This window comes from Anabrus simplex, chromosome 6, assembly GCF_040414725.1.
Source record: "Anabrus simplex isolate iqAnaSimp1 chromosome 6, ASM4041472v1, whole genome shotgun sequence".
Taxonomy (NCBI): Eukaryota; Metazoa; Arthropoda; class Insecta; order Orthoptera; family Tettigoniidae; genus Anabrus; species Anabrus simplex.
In genome coordinates, this window is record NC_090270.1 from 260,088,335 (window position 1) to 260,106,483 (window position 18,149).

Below are 18,149 nucleotides of genomic sequence, written 5' to 3' on the forward strand. Positions count from 1 at the left end.
GACTAAGTGGTATGTTCAACTATAATAAAGGTGTTTCAATTTATTCCACCTATTCAATACTTATATTTTCACTTATAGTTGTTACATAATTAAATTCTTAGTTACATGGGACATGTTTCGCCCTCAATTAAGGGCATCTTCAGCCTAAATACAATAATCAAAAATACAACTAAATTAAAAGTGGAAGTTAAATACAATCATCAAAAATACAACTAAAATAAAAAGTGGAAGTTAAAAGTTTAGTCTGTTATTAAAATTCGGAACAATAAAAATGTGAAAAATGATAAAATAAAAAGATGCTAATGGAAAACTGTCTTATGATTAAACTATAATCTTGTCGGAGACTAAAACTTCTATTAAAATTCTAATTAAAACAGTTCATATAAAATATTGGAAAATCAAAGTGGTAGTAATAAAAAGCCAACGACATGAGGGCGTGTACACAAGCATAAACTTGATTGTCATGAATACAATCTTTTCAAGGCCGCTGATGAAATTCGTAGCAAGTAAGGCAGAAGCGTCTATTGAAAAATTGTAAGAGGCCGTTAGCACCGGTAGGTAATAAAATGGCTGAATCCTTGCCAGAAAATGTCAACAGATGCAGAAATAAGTTTTCTGTAAGAGAAGGAAAAGAAGAAATAAGAAATTGAACGTAAGGAGAGAATTCAGTCTTACATAATTTTGAAACAGATGAGGACTTACATGTAAGTGGAAGTTGTTATTTGTTAACTACTGTTGAGTTGGTTGCTGCCCGTCTGTTGGCTCTGAGTCTGGTGTTATAACTGTGCTGCAGAGGCGGTAGTGAACTCGGAGGGGAAGGAATAGGGGAGTGCGGAAGGGAGGAGAGGATGGGTGGAGTCAAATGTGACGAGGCTGACAAAGGGGCGGAGTCAACTGCATTGCTGGAAGTAGGCCTAATATCTGTAGGTATGGGAGGAGTATTAGGGTTTGAAGAATTAAATATATTAGGTATCCTAAATTTATTCGAACTAACTGACTAATAATTCCGGCATTAATTCATGTAGCATACTTTTATTGTCCGTGGTTTCATTGAGATTCTTTTGCTTATTGTACGTCTGATCTAAATAGATGTATAAACTTTCTAATTCGTTCAGCATTCTTCCTTTTTGTATGTTTCTAATTATCGCTAAGTCTTTCTCTATGGATTCAAATCTGTGACCAGTCTCCCTCATATGCAAACTCATCGCTGAGTATTTCCTATGTTTTTCCGCGTTAACATGTGCCATGTATCTTGTCATAAAATTTCTCCCAGTCTGTCCAACATATGAAAAATTACACTGAGTACATTTAAGTCTGTATACTCCCGATCCTAAATAACGATTCTTATCATAATTAATTTTTTTATGATTAAAGAATATGGACTGGTTAGTATTAGTAGTTCTAAAAGCTATATTAAAATTATGTTTCTTGAATACGCTAGTAATCTGGTGTATAGCTGGATTATTAAAAGTGAATGTAGCATACTCAGTTTTTTTGGTCTTTTCTGGTATCAGATTCGTAGATAATTTGTTCTTAATTTTATTGATTAATTTGTTGATCATTTCTATTTTGAAACCATTTTGTTTAGCGAGGTATCTAATATAATTTAATTCTTTCTTCAAATTCTTGGGAGATAGAGGGATTCTAAGTGCTCTATAAATTAGACTGTGAAAAGATGCTTGTTTATGTGAACTCGGGTGTAAAGAGGCATTGTTTATAGTTGTAGATGATTGTGTCGGTTTTCTAAATATTTGGAAATCAAAAGTGTTAACCTTACGCGTAACTGTTATATCTAGAAAATTCAATGAGTTATCGACTTCGTCCTCTCTCGTGAATTTCAAATTAGGTTCGATTTCATTTAATTTATTTAAGATTTCTTGACTATTAGTGACATCTTTGTTTGTGATTACAAATGTATCATCTACACATCTCAACCATAAATCTATTCCTTTAATTTTTGCTATTATTTCATTGTGTTCGATTGAATCCATAAATATGTCGGCAAGGATGCCCGATATTGGGTCACCCATTGCTAATCCATTCTGTTTATAAATATTATTGTTAAATGTGAAGTAATTATTGTCTAATACGAACTTTAACAATCTAGTGAATTCTTCTACTTCCATTTTACTAAGATTACTGTGTTTACAAATATTATCATGAATGATATTAAGAGTTTTATCTGTCGGAATATTCGGGAACATATTCACTACGTCATACGAACACATCATCTGGTTTGGAAGTACGCCAAATCCAAGCAAAATGTCACACAAGTCAATGGAATTTCTTAATGGTTGTTTATTATTAAAAGTGTAATGTCTTTTCAAAAAATTGTGAATGTATTTGGAGACTTTATACGTGGGAGAATTACGGCAATTGATAATCAGACGAATCGGAATATCTTTTTTATGTATTTTGGGCATAGCTCTAGTTTCCGGGAGCCTAGGATTCATATTGACAAGTTTTAATTGTTCTTGTTCAGTAAAGAGAGATGTGGATCTTTTAAGTAAGGCTTTTAAGTTGCGTTGAATTTTAGCTAATGGATTTTTTGTTACTAATGTGTATTTGTTATTATCAAAAAATTCTTCAGTTTTCTTGATATATGTATCTTTATCCATCAAAACGATCGCACCCCCCTTGTCAGCCTTGGTTACTATAATATTGTTATCTTCAATTTTCGATTTCATGTTTTTTATTGTTTTCTGTTGTTTGGGATCATCATCTACAACTATAAACAATGCCTCTTTACACCCGAGTTCACATAAACAAGCATCTTTTCACAGTCTAATTTATAGAGCACTTAGAATCCCTCTATCTCCCAAGAATTTGAAGAAAGAATTAAATTATATTAGATACCTCGCTAAACAAAATGGTTTCAAAATAGAAATGATCAACAAATTAATCAATAAAATTAAGAACAAATTATCTACGAATCTGATACCAGAAAAGACCAAAAAAACTGAGTATGCTACATTCACTTCCAGCTATACACCAGATTACTAGCGTATTCAAGAAACATAATTTTAATATAGCTTTTAGAACTACTAATACTAACCAGTCCATATTCTTTAATCATAAAAAAATTAATTATGATAAGAATCGTTATTTAGGATCGGGAGTATACAGACTTAAATGTACTCAGTGTAATTTTTCATATGTTGGACAGACTGGGAGAAATTTTATGACAAGATACATGGAACATGTTAACGCGGAAAAACATAGGAAATACTCAGCGATGAGTTTGCATATGAGGGAGACTGGTCACAGATTTGAATCCATAGAGAAAGACTTAGCGATAATTAGAAACATACAAAAAGGAAGAATGCTGAACGAATTAGAAAGTTTATACATCTATTTAGATCAGACGTACAATAAGCAAAAGAATCTCAATGAAACCACGGACAATAAAAGTATGCTACATGAATTAATGCCGGAATTATTAAAGTCAGTTAGTTCGAATAAATTTAGGATACCTAATATATTTAATTCTTCAAACCCTAATACTCCTCCCATACCTACAGATATTAGGCCTACTTCCAGCAATGCAGTTGACTCCGCCCCTTTGTCAGCCTCGTCACATTTGACTCCACCCATCCTCTCCTCCCTTCCGCACTCCCCTATTCCTTCCCCTCCGAGTTCACTACCGCCTCTGCAGCACAGTTATAACACCAGACTCAGAGCCAACAGACGGGCAGCAACCAACTCAACAGTAGTTAACAAATAACAACTTCCACTTACATGTAAGTCCTCATCTGTTTCAAAATTATGTAAGACTGAATTCTCTCCTTACGTTCAATTTCTTATTTCTTCTTTTCCTTCTCTTACAGAAAACTTATTTCTGCATCTGTTGACATTTTCTGGCAAGGATTCAGCCATTTTATTACCTACTGGTGCTAACGGCCTCTTACAATTTTTCAATAGACGCTTCTGCCTTACTTGCTACGAATTTCATCAGCGGCCTTGAAAAGATTGTATTCATGACAATCAAGTTTATGCTTGTGTACACGCCCTCATGTCGTTGGCTTTTTATTACTACCACTTTGATTTTCCAATATTTTATATGAACTGTTTTAATTAGAATTTTAATAGAAGTTTTAGTCTCCGACAAGATTATAGTTTAATCATAAGACAGTTTTCCATTAGCATCTTTTTATTTTATCATTTTTCACATTTTTATTGTTCCGAATTTTAATAACAGACTAAACTTTTAACTTCCACTTTTTATTTTAGTTGTATTTTTGATGATTGTATTTAACTTCCACTTTTAATTTAGTTGTATTTTTGATTATTGTATTTAGGCTGAAGATGCCCTTAATTGAGGGCGAAACATGTCCCATGTAACTAAGAATTTAATTATGTAACAACTATAAGTGAAAATATAAGTATTGAATAGGTGGAATAAATTGAAACACCTTTATTATAGTTGAACTGTTAAAAAATTTTTCAATACGGACCTAAAATGAGGTTTATGACATGTAATAAGTGGTATGTTCCGAGCTGTCAGCGGAGAGATGGCGTGGAATGACATTAGTAGACAAATAAGTTTGAATGGCGTTTATAAAAGTAGGAAAGATCACAATATGAAGATAAAGTTGGAATTCAAGAGGACAAACTGGGGCAAATATTAATTTATAGGAAGGGGAGTTAGGGATTGGAATAACTTACCAAGGGAGATGTTCAATAAATTTCCAATTTATTTGAAATCATTTAGGAGAAGGCTAGGAAAGCAACAGATAGGGAATCTGCCACCTGGGCGACTGCCCTACATGCAGATCAGTATTGATTGATTGATTGATTGATTGATTGATTGATTGATTGATTGATTGATTGATTTAAAATACAGTTCATCAGCAAGATGGTGGGAAGCAGTAATGCCAAAAGTACGTATTTATTTACTGCATTCATATTAATTTATAAGCTTTACTAAATATCAGAATATAATCAATGAAGTGTACAAATTGTTTAGCGAACATAAATTATGAACTTACAACATCGTACGTAATACCATGAGGTTTTGAATGTTGATACGCACAATTGTGCGGGCTAGGTTTCCCTACAGGCAATGCATGCGGGAGTGCTGGGTGCTGCCACAAAAAGGACTGTGAAAGCAGAACTTGTACTCTAGTGAGAAATGTAATGTATAAGATTTTAATTGTTTAAAATTGTTCCACACTGTAAAATAGAACATTTGATCATGTACATATGTATATTCACATGCATTGAGGTAATTTTTCTTTTTTGTAAATAGTGAATTAAGTCCTGACACGCACAATTATGCGGATGCTTTTTTTCAATGTTAATTTTTATTTTGTAGATTAAACTAAAAATATATCTATTTAAGGGCATTTTAGTCAGTTTTTGATGTACAAACAAAAATTCACACCGCCAGTTTTCTTTCAGGCCTGAAAGGGGTAAGTAACATGGGCCAAAGCAGGTAAATAAAGTAGACAAGCGATGAGACAGCTGCAGAAATGATACTGGCAGCAACTTTGGTCAAGCAGGTAAGAAAGGCCTTGCAGTCTCAAGACATCCTATCAGCTGTAGCCAATGCCATAATGGAAAGGATCACAAAAACTGTAATTAATGAACTGAAATCCACAATGGACTTTAATAATGATATGATTAGTGACAAAATGAATTAGAAATTGAACATCTAGCACAGCAATACCGGAAAAAGAAACTGGCTGTAAAAAGACTGATCCAGGAAGAAAAGGAAAAGTGCTGGGATGACTTTACTACAAGGATAGAGGAAGACTGTCAAGGAAGTAGGAAGCTACTATACAAAATAGTAAACAGTAAAAGAAATGAAAATATAAACATCCTTGCACTGGAAATACAAACAGAGGAAGCGATCAGGGATGAAATGAAGAAGTACTTCAACATGCTGTTAAATGGAGATGGGGGCAACACTACCACCAATTATTGTAGTGTAGATGAAGCCAAAAGCAACAAATACCCATTGACATGGCTTGAGGTAGAAACATCACTAAAGAGCATGCAAAATGGGAAGTCCCCAGGCTTTGATGATCTCAGCTCAGACATGATAAAGGCAGCTGGAACACCAGGCTTGAATTGGCTATATAGAGTGTTTTCAGTGATTTGGGAAAGTAACAAAATTCCAGAAAATTGGAGTAAAGGAGTCATCATCCCACTGTACAAAAAGGGCAACCGATGGAAATGTGGAAATTACAGAGGCATCACGCTGTTGTCACACTCACTGAAGCTGCTGGAAAAGATCATAGAAACAAGACTTATGGAACCTTTCCTTGAGGAAGAACAACATGGGTTCAGGAAAGGTCAAAGTACTGTGGGTCTTATCTTTGCAGTAAAGATGCTGACAGAAAAATACTGGTAATACGGAAGAAATCTAGTGATTGCATTTGTGGACGTTGAAAAAGCATATGATAGTGTTCCTCGAAACAAGATATGGGAATGTCTGGAAGATCTAAAGGTGCCAAAGTACTTAATTGACAAAGTCAAGATGCTATACCAGCAGTGCTACAGCTGTGTTCAGATAGGCAATGGACGATCAAAATGGTTTGAAACAAAGAGAGGTGTTCAACAAGGAAGTGCTCTGTCACCACTCCTGTTCATAATAGTAATGGACAAGGTCATCAAATCTATCAAGAAAATGGACAGTGAACCAAACGTCCTGGTATTTGCTGATAATGCGTTTTTATGGGGAGAGACAGAAGCTGAAGTTCAAAAGAAATGTAATGAATGGAACAACACATTCAAAAATTTTGGACTGAAGCTGAGTAAAGCAAAGACAGTGGAAATGACCATCAACAGGGAAGGAACAAGCTCAAATATATTTCTGGAAGGAGCAACTGTTAAAATCTTCATGATCATAATTACGTATTCAATTATATTGAATCGTATTATAAGTATATATATATATAAATATATATAGGTACATTTTCGTGAACTAAGCAAATACTTGATCATTAATCTATCCTTCAGTCTCCGTCAGCGTATGAAACTACAGCACTTCATATTGTAAACACCGTGCCGATCTTCTGGAGCTTGCAAGTTATTTCGGTAGAGCTGCTCGTCTTCGGCTTCTTCATGACTTTAGATCTTCATATTTGGATTGTGTTGTGACTTTGTGCCCGACGGTGTATGCAGTCTGGCTCACTTAACTGTTCTCTGCTTTTCGTGAACATTGTGAGACAGTGCCAAACATTGCGTGAGCCGTGCTGATGCTCGGAAGATTACTCATTACTTCTTTTAAGTGACTTACATTCCACTTCGTCTGAATTTTACAGTGCCTACCCCCGTCATTTTTATATCGCTTCTTCAACTGATATTGTGTGGACTTGACCGTTAACTTCTTTCTTACTTATGCATTGTTTTTTGAGTTATAATCGGCTGATGATGACCCAGACTGGGGTCGAAACTGGTACCATTTCCAGTTTTAATTAAATAAGAATGTAATCTCTACATCTGTTATTTACTTGTATTGAGTAGGTTGAACTACCATATTTATTATTTCGATTTAACTGTAACAATGAAGAATTTTGGCGGTCTCTTCGAGTATTCCAAGAAAGTGGAAACCCATTCTTAGAACTTAGCGACAAAGCTTTTAAAATGAGATTCCATCTAACCAAACACACTGTTGAGTTTTTGGAAGGTAGACTTTGAGACTCTCTAATGAGACGATCGAATAGAAACCAGCCACTTACTCCGATGTTCCAGTGATTTATGGCCGGTTTCTGGAATGACAGTTACCTGTAGATGCGTAGTCATCAGTGACTTAACATGGTGATAGTTTAAAATGCATTTCTGAAAGAACATCTGTACCTGAGAACGTGATTGACATTTCTCCCCCACTAACCCTGGGAAAAAAGAAGATAACAGCTTCAACGATTAAATCTTCATTTTTTAATATTTTTAAACTCCATTGGAATTGAAACTGTATTCTGGATCCAAATGGTCACCCTCATTGGAGGACGGACGATTTATTTCTTTAATAAATCTCTCTCTCTCTCTCTCTGGCTTCTTCACAGTTATCTGCGCAATGACTGGTAACTGCAGCTAGTGCTGTAATTACCTCTATGTTAGAACTGATTCCAACAAATTAGTTTTGTAAACATTAGTAGGTGATAATGAACTGACTATAATATATTTACAGTCATTCATTGTAGTTTTAACATGCTTGGGTGTGCTGGAGTTGACAATATTCTGATCAGTATGTTTACTTCCACGTGATCACTGGCTTTAATCACTGATTCCACCTGCATGGTGTCAATCTGCCACAGTTGTTTTGGTTACAATCTCCTCGGAGTATGACACCTCTACTGTAGATGTATCTTCCGATTACGCGAAATGAATCATCAAATGAAATATAACTCGATCAAACTGATTTTCATCAGGCTCAAATTGATCTTTCAGTGCAGCTATAATGTTAAAATTTCTTTTGTCAGGCTTTGAATCATGAGTCCCACCAACAGTTAGCGAACACCCAATCTGAAATTATGGAGTATTTACCATTAATATTTCCATTTGTATTAAATAATAAATATCTTAGGTACCGGTATGCATTTAATATAAGCCTGCTGAATAATAAATACCAATTAAAAAAAAAATGTTATTATATCTTTTAACCCCGGCTTCATGGTTAAATGGTTAGCATGCTGGCCTTTGGTCCAGAGGGTCCCAGCTTCGATTCCCGGCCGGGTCGGGGATTTTAACCTTCATTGGTTAATTCCAATGGCTTGGGTGCTGGGTGTGTGTGCAGTCTTCATCATTAGAATTCATCACAGGTAGGGCCCCATCCTCACAGGCGCGCAGGTCGCCTATCAGGCGTCAACTCGAAAGACCTGCACCAGGCCTCTTCGGAGACCACACGCCATTATTATTATCTTTTAACCGGTGACATGAGGTCCTATAGACTCTCAATAAATATAAAACATCTGGACTTTTAAAATTAAAAATCGCGCAGGGAGCTGTAGTTTATGTTACCTTCTCATCTGTGGACTTCACGTCAGCAGTTACTAGAGTATTTTTGTCAATGCATGTTGAATGGTCAGTGTAAATAAAACATCTCAAATGACTAGTCGATTGCAGTTATTACGAAATACAAATCCTCGGTTCGAGGAGTACATTAGGGAACTACTAATGAAAAATGTAGTGGAATGGCTATTTTCTTTTGGCTATTAGAGATTGCAGTTTGTAACGCTTTCGTGTTGTTCAAGTTATGCCATGCACATTTTAAATTTATATTAGTATTACTTTTGTTTACGCTTGTGTTCTGGATCAGTGAAAAGTGATCTGTTTGGTAACTGTGGTGTATTTGTATAATTTTACTGACAAAAATGATCAAGGTTAAATTTAAGACGATGTCTGCATGCTGTGAAAAAGAAAGAAGGTGAAATATAACTAATTTTTGTATTATTAGATCACATATATTCATATTATGAGAGATTATTACATGCTGAATCAGACTGATTGAAATGACTGTGTACATGTTTGCCAACCAGTTGTCATTATAGAAAACTTCTGCTAGGGAAATAACGTGACTTTACTACCAACATACTCCTGATTAGTACGAATTTCCCACGCTGTTTACTACGCTGCCAAGCAAAATTCTATGATGACGGATCAAAGTTGATCCAGATCATAAGACCCGAGATCAACGTTATACAACACAACGAGCACCTTGGAAAAGGATCATTTTCTGATCTCAAATCAAAATTGATCTCAGATGATCTATGTTTATACAACTGGCCCTAAGAGATTAAAAATATGGTTAATGAACGGTCTTATAACCTAGAAAGAACAACAGACAATACTTATAGTGAATAATAATAAAGGCACAATCTGCGATGGAATAAAGATTTCTACTCCACGAAACACTATGAAGAAACCAGTAGCAAGACAAAAATGTGGCCCTTGCACCAAGAAAATTGATGCTGATGACCAAGCAATACAATGCGAGGGTCCATGCACAGTTTGGTTTCATAAAAACTGTACGGCTTTGAAGCAAGGAGAATTTGACGTCATGCTGAAAAGCAATTGCAACTTAAACCTGGTTATGCACTGAATGCATTAAAGCATTAAAAACTCTGAAACATCAGGAAGACATAACACAGAGACTGATGGGAAAAATCGAAGACTTAATAATGAACAACTCAATAATGAAAGAATTGACGCAAAAATTGGAAAATATGTCTGAAGTCATAACCACGAAATTAGATACAGTTTTGGAAGAAAAGTTAAGTGTAACAATCTCTCAAAGAAACATTAAAACACCAGAAAAGACCAAGATAAAACATATAACAGACCAAATAGCTCAGCGAATGACAAGGAGAAGGAATCTTATGCACAAGTTATGACTCAGGGAATGCAGGATTTTGGCAGCAAAGATCAAAGCAGAGAGGAGAATGTCAATGGAGCAGACAGAGATGAGGATCATGACAACAATACTTGGCACACTGCAAAAAGCAGAAGAGGAAAACAAGATCGTTCTTCGGACAGACTGGTAATCGGCACTAAGGAGGTAGATAACGATTTACAGGCAGCGGATAAAACGGCCTGGTTTTATGCGGGAAAATTAAGGCAAGACACCAAACCAGAAGAGATAACAGAATACTTAGTTAAGAATGGAATCCAGGGTACACTGGAATATAAGAAACTGTTAATGCTAGGGACAAAGACAGCTTTCAAAGTTGGAATTCCTTCCCAACACCTGGATACTGCAAACAACTCAGCCTTCTGGTGAAGAGGTGTACTAGTGAGGCGTTTTTGCTTCTCACACAGGATAAATGAGGAAGTTTCCCTTGAATAAGAAAGGGGCAAGAATTATATTATGGAACTCGTAAGGACTGAAAAATGCACTACCATTTATACCATTTAAGACAATCAAATAAACAGATGTGTTGTTAATCACGGAAACATTTATGTCACATCCAATAGACATACCCGGGTTCTACGGGATACATGCATCTGCAATACCCACGAAAGGGAAACCAGAAGGAGGTGTATCTTGCTTCCTGAGGGATACAGTTGGGAAACTGAGAGATTCTTATAAAGAAGACAATATGGCAATGGTGAGAACTACAGAAATAACTGTCATTTGCATATATATAAATCTGAACTCCAGTACAGAAGGGGTTATAGAAAAACTCGCAGCAGCTATTGCAAAAGTGAACAATAGAGACAGAAACATATTTATAGCAGGGAATTTCAACTGCAGGATAGACAAATTAAATACAAAAACTGAACTAATGCTTGACATGATGATGGATGAAGGCCTCACACTAGTAAACAAGAAGGAGGAGAAGACATATTTTGCACCCAACGGATCTAGCAGTATAGATTTAGTTTTCTACAAAGGAGAAGGAATAACTATAATTAAGCAAGAAACTTTGTGGAATTCGGGAGCAGCACCTATTAGAAAGCATTTGCCGCTAGCTACAGATTTTATAATTGGGAAGCATGAGCAATGCCAACCTGCATGGAAGAAGAAGCCAAACCCCTCAAGAATGCTTGATTTAGCCAAACTTATAGAAAATGGAGAAACAGAAAAGGCAGCTCACCTCATAGAGAAAGGTGACCTGAATGGGGCGGTCGAAAAACTGACAACAGCTCTACAACAAGCAACAAAGCCACGCAGATGGAGAAAAGCCCAACCTTGGTTTGACAACGAATGCTACACAAAAAGGAAATAAACCCTCCTAGCCCTGTGTAGAGCGAGAAATATAGGATCAGATTTGTATTTACAGATCTATGCAAACCATAGAAAGTGATATAGACAGCTACTACAAGAAAAGTGGTCAGCATATATGGAAGCAGAGGCTAGGAAATTGGTGGAAAAAGCACAGTTAGACCCCTTTATTGCACTATGGAAGAAAGCAACACCAAAGGGAAAGGGAATACCTATGAGTATATGGGAAACTCACTTTGAGGAAATATTGAACAGCTGAAACTTTGATTACGTACAAAATTCATCGAGTCACCCCTCAGGGATAGCCACTACAATTACATCACGAACCATAAAGGAAACAGAAGTCCTAGAAGCAGTGAAACAAGCAAGAAATGGAAAGGCAGCTGGCCCTGACCAGATTTACTTTGAACATCTCAAATAGTCCATTGAAATGCTACTACCAGTTTGGACCAGCATATTCAACTACTGCCTTAGAACAGGATTAATTCCGGACAGATGGAGACAGTCCACAATAAAAGTTCTGTATAAAGATAAAGGAGAAACAAACAACCCCAACTCACACAGAGGAGTGGCACTGGAGAATATTCCCTTCAAGATCTACACGAAGATAATAGCAAACAGACTGGAAAAAGAGGCAAATATACCGGACTGTCAGTCTGGACTCACTCGAGGGAGAAGCACTCTACAGGCAGTTAGTTGCTTGCTTGGAGAGATAGAAGAGGCCCTGAGAAAGGGCAAATACTACGCTGTCTTCATTGACTGTAACAAAGCATTTGACCTATTAGACAAATCATAATGGAAACAGTTAAAAACATGACTGGAGTGAATAATCAGATAACAACATCATTGGAAAACATTTTGAGACTCAACACAGTTGTTATAGAGGATGCAGTCACTACTTGAGAACCCATCATACAGACGAACGGCATGCTACAGGGCGATCCCCTAAGTCCGCTATTATTCAACATCACCACAGCAGACATTACTGATATCACTAAGACAACTCCAGGAACTTCACTTATGTTATATGCAAACAACAGGGTAATAGGTTCCCAGAACAGAGAAGAAATGCAAAAGAAACTAACAGAGCTCGAGAAATGGGTGAAAATGAATCACCTTGAAATTAACCTGAGTAAGACAGTTCAGATGACTTTTAGGAAGGGAGAAGAAACCTCAATGAAAGACACACTCTACTTGAATGGACAACCACTAGAAACGGTCAATAAATTTAGGTATCTCAGAATAACCCTGCAAACTACGGTGAAATCTTTTTGACATCATGTACAAGAGAGAACAGTAGCCGCGATAAGAGCAATTTATAATATCAAGAATATAATGGACCTGTCCCTGGCCACAGCAATGACCCTTTTCAAGACAACCATATCCCCAATAGCAACTTACGGCTTACAGGTAGTTTAGGAACACTTATCAATTAAGGACCTGGCAAAAATTGAGAGTGTAAAGAGTCGATTTTTAAAGCATGTATTGAGAGTAGGGAAATTTGCACCGACAAGGCTGGTTTATGAACTAGCTAAATAATCCTATGTAGAAGATCTGAGATTACAACTATCACTGCCATCCACAAGAAGCTATAATGAACATATAGAAGGGAGAATAGCCAAGAGGAGAGAAATGGATTTAGATTTCTACACCACAGACGCCATTCTTGACAGGAACTGGACCAGAGAAAACCAAGAGCAAAGACATATTATAACATGACTTGCCATTCATGGCTTTCACCATAAGATTTGTGTAAACAAAACCTATCACGATCCTAATGAAAGTTGTGTGTTTATTCTGAGCAGTAATAAGTGTGATAGATATCATATAACCATGTGCTGAGTGAGAACAAAGTCGTTGAGTGACTATTGTAAAACCTAGTTTATAATCTAATGCCCATTCGGGCAAACCTTTCTTCTTAATAATAAATTAGAGTGTGGGTGGCAAAGAGGAAAAAAAAAAAGGTGAGGGGGAATATCTAAGGAGGATCATGGGGGCATTGTGAAAGGGGCAAGTAGCATGAGAGGGTATTGTGTAAATTGTGAAAGATTGATCGCTTACTTGTTGACTTGAGATTAGTTAAAATGGAGATGAGAAAATCAAAAAGGGTGTTAGGCTTCTCAGATATATCATTCAGGTTAAGATTTGGATTGAAAAACTGGTCAAGGTGTATAAAACAGTTTTCAGTGATGTCTAGGAGAGGGCCTTTATTTAGAGTGCTGAGAATTTTGATATCCTGGTCTATTATAGTGAAAATATGTTTTGTGTCATGTATATGTTGTTTATTGCGTCAATGTGTTCAAAGTATCTAATTTGTTGCTTTTAAAACGGTATACGCCTGACTTAGAAAAGACGCTGGTTTTATTTAAGGAGTTGGAGTTATGTCATAATTCAAGGTTTCTATTATTACTTTGAAAAGAAATCATGGTGTTGTGTTTTTTGAATACACTAGTAATACTGTAGGCATTTATATTGAATGTGAATGTGGAGTAAGCAGCTGGTTTAGGATTAAGAGTGTTGTATTAGGATGTTGTTTAAATTTGTTAATAATTTGTTCAATAAAATATCTATTATAACCATTAAATTTGGTGATGGAGTGGATGATATCTAGTTCTTTCTTTAAGTTATCCTTTGATGGCAGAATTTGGAAAGTATGGTTAACCATACTGTTGTACGACGCACGTTTATGTGTCTGTGGATGAAAAGAGTCTTGTTTTATGGTATTAGCTGTATGTGTGGGTTTTCTATAAATCATACATGATAATGAGGAAGGTAATCTGCTTACTGTTTTATCTAGAAAATGAATTGATTTGTTTGATTCTGTTTCAAGAGTGAATTTAATATGCGGATCAATTTTATTGAATCTTACACTCAAAACAAAAACCTCAACTAAGAGTGGTTAAAAAAATGACTATTCAACTTCATCACCTTTGAACAAGATCACCCAAATTCTAGAAAACATTATTTTGTGACTTCAACCAGTTAAAAAAAAATCCAACCAGATTCCATTTAATGTGCTAAAAAAACATAAATGTGTCAAGTAGAACTTTTAATATATAAACTAGTATCACAGTTTTAGCCATAGACATTCAAACCAACATTGAAAATATGGACGTAGTGATCAACCAGTTCTTAAAAAGATTTTTATTCATAAGATTTCATCAACAACAATCATCCATCTCATCCACACTTTTAGATACTTTTTATTGTGCAAATCATTAAACTGTCAAATAGAACATACAATAAGACTTTTTAACTTTGTATAAGGTAGTATCCATATAATATTATTGGAAAAGGTGAATCAGGATCCTGATCAATGACCAAAAGGTAAGAGATAAAGGCTGATGATGCCCATATAATGGGCAAAACATGTCCTGGAAAGTTATTATGACAAGCTATAAATCTTAATATAAGAACTTTACTTTGTATTGAATAGGTGGTTACGGTATCAATAAACATTCATGACAATTTTTTACTTAACGTGTAATTACATCTAAAAGCTCAATATGCTGAATTTGCCTTCCATTCATTGTTTCATTCACCAAGAGGCTCTACGCGCAGAAGTTATTGAGGTAGTGCGTATCGTGAACTTTATTTGTTCTCACAGGCTCACTCATTGCCAGTTCAAGGATTTTTTATTTCATTTGAAGAAGAGTATACAGATATCCCTTACCATATAGAAATAGAGAATGGTTACTTGCCAAGTTTGTTTAAATATGCCACACCGTTTTGAGTTTTTGGAGCAAAAATGAAGTCCAGAGCCATTTTTACTTTACCCTGAATGAGTAATTGATTTACAAATTTTAGCAAACATTACGGCTCTCCTAAATGATTTAAGTCTGAAGCTCCAGAAAGAAAATAATCTCATAACCAACAGGGTCAGCAAAATAAAGGCATTCCAACAGAGAAACTCCTCAAAAACAACCTTTTGGAGAACTAGGTAAGTGATATGTAAATTATAACCTTCAATAAAACCCCTAGGTTTTAGAAAGTGCTTTATTCAAAACATTACTATGGTTTTGTTTGACAGCATCTGTGCAGGAAGGAGCACACTTTGAAAAGAATGGTGAGGTGCCAATCCATTGAAAACAAGTTTAGCAACCAATTCTAGATAAAGTACTGGTATATCACTAACTGTTTTAAGTATTCAAGCATACATTAAATTAAAAAACATTAGTCCACAATACCTGTTTATGAAAAATTAGTTTTAGGTGGTTCAAAGAGATTTTATATATTAAAAACGTAACTTACCCGGGGCCTCCGGGCAAGAGACAGCCACACTACTCCTACACCACAGGTCCGGCTGTTTACAATACAAAAGACTTACTCGAATTCTACAAGAATTTTTGAAGAAAGATTTTTCCTAAGCTGCATTGAGAAGCAGCTAAGATTATTTATATGTTTGATTCCACAAGTATATGTGAAAGGTCTTCTTTTTCTCTCTTTTTTAACTTGTACGAAAATTAGATTGTGTGTGAGTATTTTGGATCATAATTTAAAAAAAACGCTCTCAGAATTGCTGTCAGGCAATACCTTGTTTGACACATTACTGATATAAATGCAAAGAAAATGGGAAAGAGGAGATAGAGAGGATCAATTGTCTGTTCAAACCAAATTTTTAAAAAAACTTCTTTTGCACCGGTAACGTTGTATGGAACTGAGCGTCTCCACCCACCACGTGTAAACATTTTAGAGTAAGGAAGGAACAGCGGCGAAGGTAAGCGGAGCGACCAAGACAGGTGTAGGGAAAGAGAGACAGCGGTATTGCTCAAAATCGAGGAGTTGGTGTTTGCACAGTAGTCAACCTAGCGAAGTCACCTTTCTTCACCTTGCACCGCACAATGCACTGGTGCATGCACTCTGAGAACCCCTGTTGTACAGTGTTAGGCCTAGCAATCCAGCTGAACAGAGTTGATGAGTTCGTTGCTTTCAGAAAACAAACAGGCCTCGCACTACACCTGGTAAACTAAAGCTGGAGATGATGATGATGATGATGAACACAGTCTAAATGCCTCATAACAACCTTTATGGCTTGTAACCTGACTGTATTCACACACACACACACACACACACACACGCACGCACGCACGCACGCACGCACGCACGCACGCACGCACGCACGCACGCACGCACGCACGCACGCACGCACACACACACACACACACACACACACACACACAGAGAGAGAGAGAGAGAGAGAGAGAGAGAGAGAGAGAGAGAGACACACACACACCTTATTTTCATCAACAATCCTACACTAGTTCTTAGTCATGTGCTTCAATTCCAGGTGTCTCTGCTCATGACTTAATCTATTTGTCTTACTCCCTAAAGTGTCCAAAGATCAAACCTAGATCAGTTTCATACCAAGACTTAAGACGTAATGACAGAGACAAGCAATTTGAAGATGCTGCGAAACTACCATGGCACAACATATTCAAACACGGGGACATAAACAATAAAGTGACACGTTTCAAAGAGAAGGTGACCGAGCTATTTGACAAACATGCCCCTGAACGTATGGCATTCAGGAGATAGTGGGTTCGAACCCCAGTGTCGGCAGTCCTGAAATGGTTTTCCATGGATTCCCATCTTCACACCAGGTACCTTACTTAAGGCCATGGTTATTTCCTTCTCATTCCTAGCCCTTTGCTATCCCATCATTGCCATAAGACCTATCTGTATCAGTGCAACATAAAGCAGATTGTGAAAAAATACTACTTAGCAGCAGCTGCAGAATACCACTATGCAGCAGATCAGGAATGCTACAATACATTACACTTACAGTTTAACCAAAAAAAGTTTTGACAGTGACGATGGAAGACTGTGAAATAATTTGGTTTAACTAAACCACTTTCCTCTCCTGACGCAATCATCCCTCTTAACAAACTCAACAACCACTTTCCATTCACCACCAATTGCAGTACTTAAAGAGCAGGTGATAAACAAAAACTATTCTAATCAGTTTACAGACAGAGACAAATTTGATCTTAAGCCTGTTACTTATTCTCACGCTAAGAATGCAATAAGATGCATAAAATCAAAGGCCAAAGGACCTGAAAGCTCTTCATTCTGTCGAACACACAGGTTAAATATAAATATTATAATACAAAACGTACCTGTAAGAAAATACATTATTAAACAAGGGATAAAAATACATGTTATTAAACATGTTTCATACTTAAAAGAACATCATCAGATTCTATCAAGTCACACTCAAATATTTAGAAATAATATTTATGTTTATCCCTGTTTAATATTTAGGAACTTATATTCTAGAACTTATCTCAATGATGTCCTGCTTTGTTTCCACTCCAGCATTCAATACACGTATGCATTAACAGCAGACATTGAGAAAATGTGTAGACAAGTCCAGGTAAACAAGTCTGACAGAGATCTCCAAAGAATAGTGTGGTTCAATTTTCAATTTTTCCAGCAATTAAAAACCTTTTGCTTGACTACTGTAACCAAATTATATTGCATA

General features: G+C 36.2%; 1 protein-coding gene across 1 annotated transcript in view; it reads right to left on the reverse strand.

The window, feature by feature from the left end:
- LOC136875966 (adenylate cyclase type 6) overlaps positions 1-18,149 on the reverse strand; it is a 364,554-nt gene that overhangs the window by 41,879 nt on the left and 304,526 nt on the right. The window lies entirely within an intron of this gene.